We start from the raw sequence: 14,040 nt of genomic DNA, 5'->3' as shown, positions 1-14,040 counted from the left end.
TCAAAATATTACTATTTGATAAGAGTCCAAACAATGACAGTTATTCATTCGTGACATCATTTTTGTTTTTTTTTTTAACACCTCATTTACTGTACTGAAGTTCATGTCAGCATGTTGACTAATAAATTCTTGTATTCTATTTATCAGTACCTGGGTGACCGAGCTTTGCTCGGTATCTTTAAATGTTATAACTTTCAGTAAAAAAAGTCAAATGTAAACAGCAATTTTTTGGAGTGGGTTTGAGTTAGCAATGATCAGTTTTTCGCGGGTTACAAAACACCACATTCCCACTTTATAATCCAGTTTATTTACGACGATCAGCAATGGATAGAAGGGTTACAGGAATCTGCATTATCGAAAATGCCTACAGAAATGAGATCCCTTTTTGTTCAAATTTTAATTTACGGGTCAGTGGATGGTGTACATAAAGTTAATATTTTTTTCAAGTTTAGCCTTGTCGGCAAAGCTTAGTATGAAGAAATACTATTTTTTATCCCTGTCTCTGTTTTATTTTGTATCAGAGGATGCTTTACTTCTTTATTTTTTTTACTTAGGTATATACAGCTGTGTTCAAAATAATAGTAGTGCCTGCAACAAAATAACATTTTTTATATTTACGGTGCTTCTATGGTTAAAAATTTAATTTCTTTGATGCCAAAGTTTGTAACGGTCAATTACTAAGAAATGTATCGTAGTTTTAAAATGAAAAAGAAGGTGACAAATAGTTTTTCATTGACCTTTGGTTGTTCTTTCTAATTTGACCTGTTCAAAATAATAGTAGTTAAAGTTATTTTTTTAGAATTTAAAAGCGGTTTATAACTTAGAATATTTATTTTTGGTTTAAAAGTAAGTACTCATATAATTTGGACAATTTTTCACCAAAAAACGATTTGTTTCGGTTTTAATCTATTTAAAGTTCGAAGAGCAAAACACTGTAGTTCGGATAACGGAAACTTATACGAAAGCTGCTTGAAGAAGGGAAAACCTACTTGGAAATTCAAGTTTATATTAGGATGCTCCTCTACAATGGTAGCCAATGCAATAAACTTAACGAAAGACCCGAAACGCGCGGTAGAAAAAGAAAAAAGACCGCCGTAGATGACAGGCGTATTGTCCAGATGAGCAAAGTTGAGCCTTCTGCATCGTCGTTTCAAATCCAGAAGGCTTTAAGCCTGGATTGCAGTGCTGTAAACATTCGGAGGCGACTGTTGGAGATAAATTTGTACGCTTGAAGTCCACGAAAAGTTCCGTTGTTAACTAAGAAATGTGTTAAAATACTAAAATTTTCGACCCTCCATGTTTAACTGTTTTCGTAGTATACTTTGGAACATATTCCGTATTGGTTGGACGTCGGACGTATTGTGGAGATCCAGTACCACCAAAGAGGATAAAAATTTGCTCTCATCAGTAAACAATATGTTACGCCATAACTTCGCTGGCCAGTTTATGTGGTTTTTTACAAACTGGATACGCTTTCTAACATGTTTTGCGGAACTTTTCGTGGACTTCAAGCGTACAAATTAGTCTCCAACAGTCGCCTCCGAATGTTTACAGCACTGCAATCCAGGCTTAAAGCCTTCTGGATTTGAAACGACGATGCAGAAGGCTCAACTTTGCTCATCTGGACAATACGCCTGTCATCTACGGCGGTTTTTTTTCTTTTTCTACCGCGCGTTTCGGGTCTTTCGTTAAGTTTATTGCATTGGCCACCATTGTAGGGGAGCATCCTATTATAACCTTGAATTTCCAAGTAGGTTTTCCCTTCTTCAAGCAGCTTTCGTATAAGTTTCCGTTATCCGAACTGCAGTGTTTTGCTCTTCGAACTTTAAATAGAATAAAACCGAAACAAATCGTTTTTTGGTGAAAAATTGTTCAAATTATATGAGTACTTACTTTTAAACCAAAAATAAATATTCTAAGTTATAAACCGCTTTTAAATTCTTCAAAAATAACTTTAACTACTATTATTTTGAACAGGTCAAATTAGAAAGAACAACCAAAGGTCAATGAAAAACTATTTGTCACCTTCTTTTTCATTTTAAAACTACGATACATTTCTTAGTAATTGACCGTTACAAACTTTGGCATCAAAGAAATTAAATTTTTAACCATAGAAGCACCGTAAATATAAAAAATGTTATTTTGTTGCTGGCACTACTATTATTTTGAACACAACTGTATGTATTATAAGATTGACATTAGGTCAATGGTGTTGCTTGTTGTGAGTTATTTTATTTTTATACGTTAACAATAGTCGCATTAAAACAAAAGAAAAACGTAAAACAAAGATAATGTGATACCAAATTAACAAATTACTTAAAAGTTTCAATACATGATCAAAAAAGTCATGATCTAAAAAATTTTGTTAAGTTATTGTAACAAAAAGAAAAAGAACAATGCATAAAAAATGGAATCATCCCTCAAAATTTTATTGAAATTGTTGAATCTGTCTCCGCGAAAAAAAACTAATGTTAAAGAAAATACTTCCAAAATGTTGTATTTGCCTAGAGGAAAAAACCCTCCAAATTTCATCGAAATCTTTAAAGCAATTACCCAAAAAACGCTGCGGGCGGATATTTCTAAAAGTACTTCCAAAACATTTTATTCGGCTAGGGGACCAAACCCTCAAAATTTCATCGAAATCCTTAGTTGTTACCAAAAAAATTCCATGTTAAAAAAGTGGGCGTGGCAGTGGGCGGATTTTTCCAAAAATACTTTCCAAACTTTTGACTCACTTAGATATACAAACCCTGAAAATTTCATCAAAATCGTTAGAGCCGTTTCCGAAAAAACTTATATGTTAAAAAAGTGGGTGTGGCAGTGGGCGGATTTTTCCAAAAAAAAACTTCCAAAACTTTTGACTCGCTTAGATAAACAAACCCTGAAAATTTCATCGAAATCGTTAGAGCCGTTCCCGAAAAAACTTATATGTTAAAAAAGTGGGCGTGGCAGTGGGCGGATTTTTCCAAAAAAAAACTTCCAAAACTTTTGACTCGCTTAGATAAACAAACCCTGAAAATTTCATCGAAATCGTTAGAGCCGTTCCCGAAAAAACTTATATGTTAAAAAAGTGGGCGTGGCAGTGGGCGGATTTTTCCAAAAATACTTCCAAAATTTTTTACTTGCTTAGATGAACAAACCCTGAAAATTTCATCGAAATCGTTAGAGCCGTTTCCGAGATCCCAATTTTATATATATGTATATATATATATATGTATATATAAACAATTTTAGCTCGTTTAAAGTTATAAGATTTTAGTTTAATGAAGCTCTTCCAAAAATTAAAAACTTTATCTTATCAGTTTGTTTTGGTATGTAGGTAATCAAGATTAGAAAACATCAACAAAAAAAATAATGTAAACATACAAACGAAATCATTGTTCATGTCCATGTGTAAGCTTTTACAACATTTACTTTGAAATGGAAGTTAACGTGAATAATATTTTAGATAATTTTATTAAGCTTGTTTTATGTTACAGTTTTTATTTTTACCAAAAATTAAAACTTCATAAGAAATTTGTTGTTCCATTCCATTAATTCTAATTTTTACAAAGCTGTCATCTTTCTAAAATTTTATTTTTTAGTGTAGACTTTTGAATTTCCTTCTCAAAACCCAAAATTCACATCTCGTATTTTGCTGGAAATGCAAAATCATGCCAAAGAAATATGAATTTCCTTCTTCCCTATGTTTATCCAGAATAAAAAAGCATTTAAAACCTGCCCTTTTGTTGAAAATTACATTTCGTTAAATTAATTAAGATCCGGAAATGATAATACCTACCTAATACGAGTCGTAATTCTCATTTATCCATGTGATTTGTGCTTTGTTGTTTTAAAATTGTATTATTGTTGTTGTTAGGCCTTGATTAGGGTCACTGGACCACATTTTTGTTGTCTTCTTTTTTTATTTGAAATATAAATGCCATTGTGAGATGAACTCGAAAATTTAATGTAAATATTAACACAGCCTACAGTGATACTATAACTACAGTGTAGTAGCATGCTCATAAAAAAAAAAAGAAATCATGTTCCATTCCGTGAGCTGTTATTTGTCAATTTATTTTAATTAAAAGAATAGAGTAGGTCATTTGGTTTTTTTTTATTCATTTTTTTTGTATTTATTTTGCAGTGAACATGAAAACATAGTACAAGCCAGCAATTTAAATCGTATTTTGTTTTTATGTTTTCTGAAAGAAAAATTATAATGGTAGATATAATTTGTGTTTCGGTTGTAAAAGCAGAGTTTTTCGAGAAGAAAATAAAGGAGCATATTATATAAGGGGCAAGCAAACATTTAAAATCGGAAATTGGACCATTTTCATGAGACAAGGATAAAGTGAATATATGTACAAGCTTAAGTCGTTTTAACGATTTTTTTTCACTTTATTATTTACAAAAGGTATATGTAATCGTATGTCCTTAAAAAAACCACTAAGATGTGTTTGCCTAAGAAATTTATAGCGGAAGTATTGAATTTTTCGGTCAAGAGCGTTCACCAATGAGACAAAACTAAATGTTAGCATATTTAAATTGTGTTTTATGAAAATCGTACCTATTTTGTAGATTCCGTCAACTTTTAGTATTCGCTAATGATTAATTAGCTTATACAGCTTGCTGGTTTTCCTGATAATTTAAGTCTGAAAAATTGCTACGATACCCCTTAGTTTTGTTTCATGGATCAAAATAAAATAGGTAAGTAATTGTGTAAAACTTTCAGCAGGAGCATGCTTTTTCTAAAGACTTTTAAGAGATACGATTCTGTGGTAAAAGAATAATATAAGAAAAAAAAAAGTGCCAACAGAATTTTCAAGTGGTCAAAAAAACTTTGTAAATGTTAAGAATGTTGCCTAATTGGTTTATTCAGTTCACCGATCCATCCTTACTTGAAAACATGTATCTTTTGGTGATGATTTTTGTGAGTGCAGCTATTAAATCATTAGATTACATAACATAATTTTAAATTAGTTTTAACATTATATGAACTTTTTTTTTAAATACTTAAAAAACATTGCATAACTTTAAACAAAAACGTGTTTATATTATGTATATCAAAATAATTTGATCCCTTCTGAGAAATAAATTATGTAGAAAACTATTACCTAATTTGTTATTCGCTTCTAAGAAACTCCTCGGAAAATTGAATCCAACATTTCCGAGAAATTTGATTCAAAGCAAATAATTGGAAATCCTAAGGCGCACACACTTTTTAAAAACTCCATAAATATGTACTTGCATAGCAGTGACCTTTTAAAGTTCTGCGCTACCTATTCAAATTGATTCAGCTCGTTTAAACCGTTTCTGAAAAAAAACTAATAAAAAAGATTTTTGATTAATTCTGAAACTGTTGACAATCATCAAATAGCTACCTATTAAATAGTATTGAATAATTTTATTAAACAAGTCCTTGAAAATTTCAGCAGAATCGTTAGGTACGTAAGTAAACGATGTTTCACAATGTCTTACTTAACTTGATTTTCATCAATTAAAATATTTTAAAATAACTAAAATATTTTAAAATAACTAAAATATTTTAAAATAACTAAAATATTTATGTAGCAATTATTTACAAAACGTAGCCATAATTTTATTTACAACTTAAAATATTTTTAAGGCCTATTCATTTACGTTATCTAAAATGTTAATGTATTTGTCAATTGACGGAAAAGCTCAAAATAGATAGCTTGAAAGTTTATTTCCAAATTCTGATACAAACTCTTAGACTTTAAAGGACTCCGCACATTTTGTATGGGAAGTGACCTAAAAAACATATGATTAGCACTAACGCACTCACAGAATAAAAAAAAAAATTTTCAAGCTGTGACATTTTTTGAAGTTATCTTGAAAACCTAACGTGATGGATTCCACTAAAAAATAGCGCAAAACACAATATAGGGAGTTACTATCCCTTATAAAAGGTTTGAGTTAGTCATCGGAAAAAACCCGTTAGCTTAAAAACTGTCCATTTTTCTGTCCATATCGACTTTTGACCCTTTACAAAATGTGAGGGGTCCTTTATACGGAACCTTAAATTTTTGTTTAATGTTACCTTAAGTTTACAAAATTAATTTTCCCGGAATGATATGTTTCCTACATTTTTTTTGGTATATGTTTTTGTAATAAATTAGAAACAAAGAAATTCCAAGCACTCTTCAGTTTTACCTAATCATAAATTTAATTTAACGTAAAAAGTTTATTGAAACAAAGTGATTATTTCTTGCGTAGCATAGTGTGTTGCACCAGTCACCTTCTATTGGTTGCAAACAAAAATCCAGCATTAAATCGTATTTATCTCAAAAACCGCGTACATAACTTTGCATGATCCAAAATGCTTCAGTATACATCTGCCAGTCTCAAGTTTTTACTTTCACGTAATTAAAGACTCATAAAGACTTTATTACATATCACTCAGTATTAAATAATGTAGAATGCAAACAAAATCATTATTAAGTGGAGATCAGAGAGCTATACAAATACATTTTTATGGCATTCGGAATTCGGATTACATAAAGCAAGCATCCGTTTAAAACATAAATAGACGTGACCCATTATTATTCTAAACACAATGCTTTATATCATACATTACTATTATACATTTGTGGGCAATGTGTGTTATATGAAAATTGCCTTCCTGTGGGAGTTGTAGTTTTTCTTTTTTGAAAGACAATGAACCAGTTATTAAACTTATTCTCACGAAATTCTATAATTCAAGAATGATCCCAGGGAAAAGGTTTTAACTTCTAGGATAAACTTACAACGCATTGATCTTGTTGTTTCTTTAAACAATTTTAAAATTGAATCCGTACGGATTGAAAACGGTTGTTTTGATTTCCATTCGACTTTTTTGTTGCTACCCGGATTGAAAACGGCAAAAATTTGTTGGATTGTAGATCCATTCTATTTTCGAAACACTTATGAATACGCAAAATGTATGTAATTCGGAGCAGCTAAAATTCGAAAACGGAAGAAAATAGAATTCGAATGGAAATCAGAAGCAGCGGTGATAAATTTTTTCTTGAAATTTTTTCCCTTATATTGTCTAAAAAAGCAAATATTCTACATTATGTCATTAACATTAGTTTGATTTCTCGGTTTATCATTTTATTTCGTTAGCATTTTCAGCAAATAACTGTTTATTTCAACAATAATCCTACCATAAGTCTGATTTCAAAATTAATATTCAATACCCGTCTTAGACTGGTAAACGTACAAGAACCATTTAAATTATTATACCTGACAATTATAATCTGATTTTTCATTGTAAACAAACAATAACACAAAATAATGCCTCGAATAACATTCACCACGTACGAATATATTAAAAACTAATTCCCTTAAGCATTCAATCCAATGGATGGTAAAAACCAAATGCCCAAGAGTGTCACCAACGACGAACGACGCGACAATTCAATCAGATTACCATCAAGGTCGTTAAGAATAATGTATTAAAAAAAAACTGCCAGTCAAAGAAATATCAATAGAAATTAAACAACACACTTTTAATGGTCAATTTAACAAGGCATAGTATTACCATGCCAATAACCAGACTATGAATTGTTTGACAAAGAAACTTTGAACGTTAGACACCATTCACAACGTGTTACGCAGACATTAACACACATAGAAACCTTCAACATCATTACTAAGCACAACACGCTGATTTTGTTGTTGTTAGAACAAAATTAATTTAATTAAATCATTGTCATCTGAGTTGCATTTTAAATTGAAACAAATCAAACATGCAATTTCTGTTTGCAATGACAGTATTTTATTAACATGCTAGTATAAAAATACATACATATGCAAAAGGGATGCAAGAAGATGCATCATAAAATTTCTTGGTTTAAATAATAATCTCCAAGTTGATGGGAATATTTGGAGTGTGAATCATCAAGCATTAAAAAAAAATGTTCTCAAGAAACTTAAGATAACGAATAATGTCCATCGTCTGCATTCGGGAACCATATATTTAACAGTTATTTGCAGTAAATTTAAGAGTCAAAAGGATACAAGAGAGGAACAAAGATGATTTGTAGTTATGTGGAGGTGTATTTATTTTAAAAATTCCTCGTTTTCTCAGAAAACGGGATATGCTTTTGGGATGATTCATTTAAATTCATACTTTTTCTTTGGAAACAAAAAGGAAATTGATGTTAACTTTATTTTCTTTTTCAATAAAGACAAAGACTCATATTTATAGACGTATTTATGTATAACCCGCGTTAAAGTTTAATACCCCAAGAACACATACTCGAAGTGGTTAATGCGATGGACTGATATGTCGGAGTTTGAGTTTGAATCCAGTCTCTACCAATTTTTTTCTGTAGGGAACTGTCCGCGCCCGGTCATAAGAAGTATATAAAAAGACTCAAGTATAGAGGTCGGAAGTAAATCGTAGGCCCTCTTCATTTCAGCCATCTTGATATTCCGTCAACATAAATTTAAATGGATATTGTGATATTAGTCGACTTTATCAAGTTTATATGTTAGGAGATCACTATAATTTTTTTTGACATGTAAATGCCAACTGCGAATACGGATAGCAATGCCAAAAAAACACAGCTATTGTCAAAAAATTAAGAAGCGGGGTAACAGTTGCAGCATATCAGATCATTATCATTTTGGTGAACGATTTGTCGAAATATCCTTAAAAACCAAATACATATTTATTTGTTTGTTGAAAGATCCCTTTGTGACTTCTAATAGGATTTGTGAGAAATTCAAATTGCGGGTCTTTCGACCCACAAAAAAGCTACTCTTCACTGGTTGCATCGCTTTACAAGGTAGCCAATGAAAGGTTTTTAATAAAAAATCAAAACTGAAAATTAAAATTCTTTATTTGGGCTGTCTTTGCAAAAAAATCACCTGAACTGCTCGATTATAGAAGGAAAAAAAGTGTGCTTTTCGGTGAGAAAAGCAAATTGAACTTGCTTTATTTTGATTGTGACATGATAATTAGAGGAACGTTTAAACAATATGTTGCATACTGTGAAGCCCGGCGACAAACGAAATTATTTCAGCTGCAGGTTGTAACTCATTACACAATATCAAGGTTTATTATGGATCATGCTTTGCTTTGGGTCTTCCGACAAGTTATGATCCCAAAACACTTTTAAAGCTCGTAAAACAATAGGTTGGAACAAAATGCTTAGGTTTTAGAAAAGTTTCTACTCTATTAATCGACTTATACCGGATTGAAAACTTGTGGGCCGGCCATCTTTAAGTAACGGGTGGAAAAAAAGGCACCTACACAATTTTTCCATTTACAGCTTTGACAAAGAAAAACTGATAGTATAATGTATTCCTAGTTCTATTTTAATTAATTTAATAGGGTTTTGTTGCCGAAACAAAAATAAATTTTTCTGAAGGTTTTCGGTGTGCTGAAGTAAATCTGAATTCAGAAAAAATTGATCTGCTCCAAATAGTCAAAACTTTAATCTTTTAAAATTTTCCTTTCCTTGGATTTCTCTAAATATACACAATCGAAACATTAATTTACATTGAAATTGACATCAAACATTAATCTAATATTACATTCATACTTACTAAACTAGAATCCAATTCAACTTTCTCTTCCCACTCAAAGAAAGAAAAATAAACAACAAAAAAATATTCTTATTAGAACAAGATTCTAGTCGTCTACCTGCTCACATTAAAAAAAAATGCCTACCGGTTCCATCAAACAGCGCGTAGACAGAACTAGAAAAATCGAAAGTGTTTACACTACGAATAGAAATGAACAAAAAAAAAACATGAAACCGGGAACAACAAATAGAAAAAATGTATATTTTTCTTTCTGTAAATTCAATGGACGCTACATAATTCTTACAAACATTTTTGAAAAAAAAAAGTACAAAAAAAAGACCAAAGAATATCCTTTCTTCCACCTTAGGAAGGAAGGTACCCACCCACCCACAAACCTACTTGCTTTTGTAATGAATTTCCTACCAACTCCCTTTATTTTTTTTTCCAAATGGTTCAAAAGTCAAATCGGGTTGTTATTTTTACTAGACGATTTTTTAAACTCAATACCTACCTCCAAAGAAGTACAAAAGAAGGATAGAGGAAATACCCCCAAGTCCTCCAAACCAGATGTCCACCAAAAACAACAACAACAATGAGAAAAACAGAGTAATTAAAGGCAAAAGGTAAAGAATAAAACAAACAAACTAAGAATCCGAATGACTGAAATTACAAAGTGCGCAAAAAAATATATATGTACATATAGAAGGAAACCCATAAAATGCCAAAACAGCCCCGACTTTTGTATAGTTGAAAAAAAAAACCCAGTCGACAGGAGTTTGTAAAATGTAAAACCCAACAACAACCCAACTTCACTGCAAAAAAAACAGAAAAATAGTAGAGATATGTTTCCTGCACTTTTTTGTTTCTATCTCTTTAGTCGGTGTATTCCCTGTTTTCATTTTTTTTTTCTGCATTATATTCACACAGAGTATCCCAATCCCAATCCAAAAATGGGATCGATGATGATTGTGGATGGGGTTCTGGTTCAGTTTTGTTCAGTTTCTGTTGTTGTTGTTGTAACTGGTGGAGATTCTCTGATACTGACTGAATTGTGGGGGCAAAAAGTAGTACCAGCAAGCTAGTTGCAAAAAATTAAGGAACATTGTGCATTGGGTACACATCACACAAAAAGAAGAGGAAAAAAATAGAGTAAAATAGATGAAGAAACAAAAAAAAAAAAACATGAAAAATAACATAAAATAAATTTGCTAGCATCAACGCGCAGCAGGAACAAGCTCACTCAGAGAGCAAAACAGCAGAGCAGAGCTCCACCAAAAAAACAGAGAGACAACTCAACATACCAGCAGCAGCAGCAGCAGAGCACAGAGACAGACAGCCGCTATTGCTACTGCTTTTGCTGAGATGATGATGATTGTTGGGTTTGGTACACAGAGAGTCAGAACCAGAGCCAGAGCACAACACAACCCCACCCGTCTTTTGCAATGATAATTTTCTTTTTTTTTTCCTCTTCTTCTTTTTTGCTTCCCTATTTTCCACTGTCTGCTCCTGTTTTTGTTACAAAATTTTTTGCAGTTCTTTTGTTCTTCTTGAAATATGGAGGAATTCCTACTTTCAATTGCAGGTGAATTCAATTGATGATGATGATGATGAATCTAATTTGCAAAAAAAAGATTGTTAAGGGTCTTCTTTCAACAAGAATTAGTTATTTTTAAAATTATACTTCTTTTGCGACGTTAGAGTATGCAAATTTACTTTTTAAAAAGAAATGTCAAAGATATTTGCAAGTAACACCATCCAACTGATTGTTGATAAAAGTTAATAAAGAAGAAAATTGGTTTTATAATACAAATTCTATATGCAACTACTGAAATCAGTAAAGTAGAAGAATAAAAACTTGTTAAATTATTGATTTAATACAGCTTTTTACGTCCTTTAGTCCTAACAAAAATTTAGCGTTTCATCCCATTCATTAGTTGACTTATCGTGAGACACCTTGTCAATATGCAACTTATTAATGATCTTTCAGAAATTTAATGCAATTAATAAATAAAAAAAAACTAATTCATTATTTTCCCAACATTTCTCCGGGGGTTTTTTTTTTGTACGGCTTCATCAAAAACTGATTTAGTAAAGTAGAAGAATAAACACTAACTATATTTAATTGGACTTGTTAAATTATTGATTTAATATAGCTTTTTACGGCCTTTATAGTCCGAACAAAAATTTGGCATTTCTTTCCGGTTAGAGCTCATTTGGACACATTAGTTTGACTTATCGTGAGACACCTTGTCATCTCAACTTATATAAAATTAATGATCTTTCAGAAATTTAATGCAATTAATAATCTTCGGAACAATCTTAAATCCCTGTTAAATATTTATCGGAGTATAATTTTTGAATGCATTTCAAACCAAAAGTGGTTCTTCTTCCTACTTTTTTTCAAGGGGTTTCCTAATTGAGAGCTAATCTACATAATCCTTTGTGTGACATCTGTTGGAAAGGGTTTGGTTTTTTTTTTTTTTTTTGTTTTTCAAAAACAAGGACCTAAAAACAGAGATCAATTAAAATTCTCTATTCCATCACCAAATTAATACTTACTTATTTTTTTGCAATTTAATTTTGTTTCCTCTTGTCGATGTCCTTTTTTTTTTTTTTGTTCTCTTTGCCTTGAGGGGGGTAATCCACGGGGGCGTTTTTTCCTTTTTTGTTTGATTCAATTTTTACACTAAAATCACTTAAATCTTCTGCTCTTTAATCTTGGGAGAAGATAATATAAAACAACAAATTATTAATGCAAATTTTTATTTTATTAACACTTTTTTCCTGATTTTTTTTGCTGCTTCTTTTTTTTCTCTATTTTTTTTATTTTTATTCTTCGTTGCACAAAGCAGCAGCAAGCAGAAGTACACAGAGCAGCGAGCGCACACCCTTCTGTAAATTTTTTTTAGTGGATTTTGGTATCTTGCAAAAGAGAGTAGGAATGAATTTTTGTATGTATGAAAAATCAAGTAGAATAAAAAAAAAAAAAAAAAGACGAAGAAGAACTTAAAGGGAATCCGGAATCACACACAGCAGAATCAAAAAAAAGTATAGGGAATTTATATCCGAAACAAAAGGGAGACTGACTTTTTTCCTGTTTTTGTATGTAAAAATGTAAAGAATATAACTTTTATTTCCTTGTTTATTAAATTTTATATCGAAAAAAGAGAATAAAAAGGAAATTTAGGAACTTTTTTTGTTGTTTGAATTTTTAAGTTAAAAACGGGAATGTTTTATGTCAATTTTTTTTTCTCTTCTCAACACACACACACAAACAGTGAGTAAGAAAAAATATAAACTAAAGTTGAGATCCGGAACAAGAGATGTTTTTTTTTTTTTATTATCCACAAATACTGTATTTTCTGTCGTCAGCCATATTTGATTCGAAGGGTTTTTGTTTTTTTTTATTCTTTTTTCACTGTTTTTTTCCTTTCTTATTGAAAGAATATAGTCAGTTGAAAAAAAAAAAAGAACAGAAAAAAAGGGAGTATATTTTTTTGTTGTTGTTGTTGGTTGGTGTTTGATTCGAGACAAGGAGAGCTCACCGAGAGGTTTTTTTATTGGTGTGATGGAGAACAACGCGCTATGGAGAGTGAACAACGAATGAAAATGAATGTTTTGTAAAAATTTTACCTAGGCAAGAAAAGAGAGAATAAACTTCATTCCAAAATTTGTGTGTATGTATATGTGTGTTGGATTTGGATGATGAATTTTGTTGGAGAGTTCTATATTTTTTGTTTCATTTCATTTTTTTTGCAATTCGATGTGTATGGGAAGAAATAGAGCGACTCTATTAAGAGAGTATGATTTTTGTTGTTGTGATTTTTATAGTGTTGTCTCATTTTTTGTGTATTTAATTGTTGTATTGTTTTGGTGCATTGTGTTTGTGTTGTGTGTGCTGCGAAAAGCCGAACCCGGTCGAATTTTGTTTGTTTATTACATTGTTAGAAAGAGATGAATAGATTGGGAGTATTTTGTTTTTTTTTTTATTTGCAACAACAAGATATGTCAAGTGATTTTTATTGTGTGGGTGTGAAAATGAACAGATGGGTGAATTTTTGCGGAAATGAATTTTTGTACACTTGGAAATGAAATTTTCGAAATGGGCATGTTACTCAAAAATTACCACAGTCGATTTTTTAAAATAAAATTGTTGAAGTGTAGGTCAGGTTTTTTTTGATTAGAAATTCATGAGTATTAACTCAAACCAATTGAGTGATTGTTTATGTGGTGATACTCGGGCTTGCTGATGAATAATCAGACCTATTGTGAAAATATTTAGATATAAAACATTTTTGTTCTATCAGAATTTTAAAACTTGTTTCTTGCGACCCCAAAATTTTAAAAAAGCAAAGAGCTGTCGATTTTGTTTTCAAATTACCTGGAAAGAAGTTCAAAATACGAAGGATTTACAAAACGTGAATAACTTTTCATCCGGAAAATTAACAATGGAAACAAACGGAAATTGTTCACTTAAAACTTAAAAAAGGGCTGAATGTCTGCTTTTCTTGGAAATTT

The 14,040-nt window shown here is 31.0% G+C and overlaps 1 protein-coding gene across 4 annotated transcripts in view; it reads right to left on the bottom strand.

The window, feature by feature from the left end:
* The window catches only part of LOC129920100 (protein enabled), a 110,577-nt gene extending 97,438 nt beyond the window's left edge, over positions 1-13,139 (bottom strand). The window contains exons 1-2 of one of the 4 annotated variants that reach the window (XM_056001292.1): positions 13,068-13,118; positions 12,082-12,239 (exon numbers count right to left, since the gene is read on the bottom strand). The gene's annotated coding sequence lies outside the window, so the exon portion shown is untranslated. Of the gene's footprint in view, positions 1-12,081 lie in introns of all 4 variants that reach the window. The other 3 variants (XM_056001291.1, XM_056001293.1, XM_056001294.1) reach the window with 3 other exon arrangements.
* Positions 13,140-14,040: the final 901 nt, after the last annotated feature.

This window comes from Episyrphus balteatus, chromosome 4, assembly GCF_945859705.1.
Source record: "Episyrphus balteatus chromosome 4, idEpiBalt1.1, whole genome shotgun sequence".
Classification (NCBI taxonomy): domain Eukaryota; kingdom Metazoa; phylum Arthropoda; class Insecta; order Diptera; family Syrphidae; genus Episyrphus; species Episyrphus balteatus.
The sequence above is the reverse complement of the archived record's forward strand: the minus strand, read 5'-3'. Positions and strand labels throughout refer to the sequence as shown.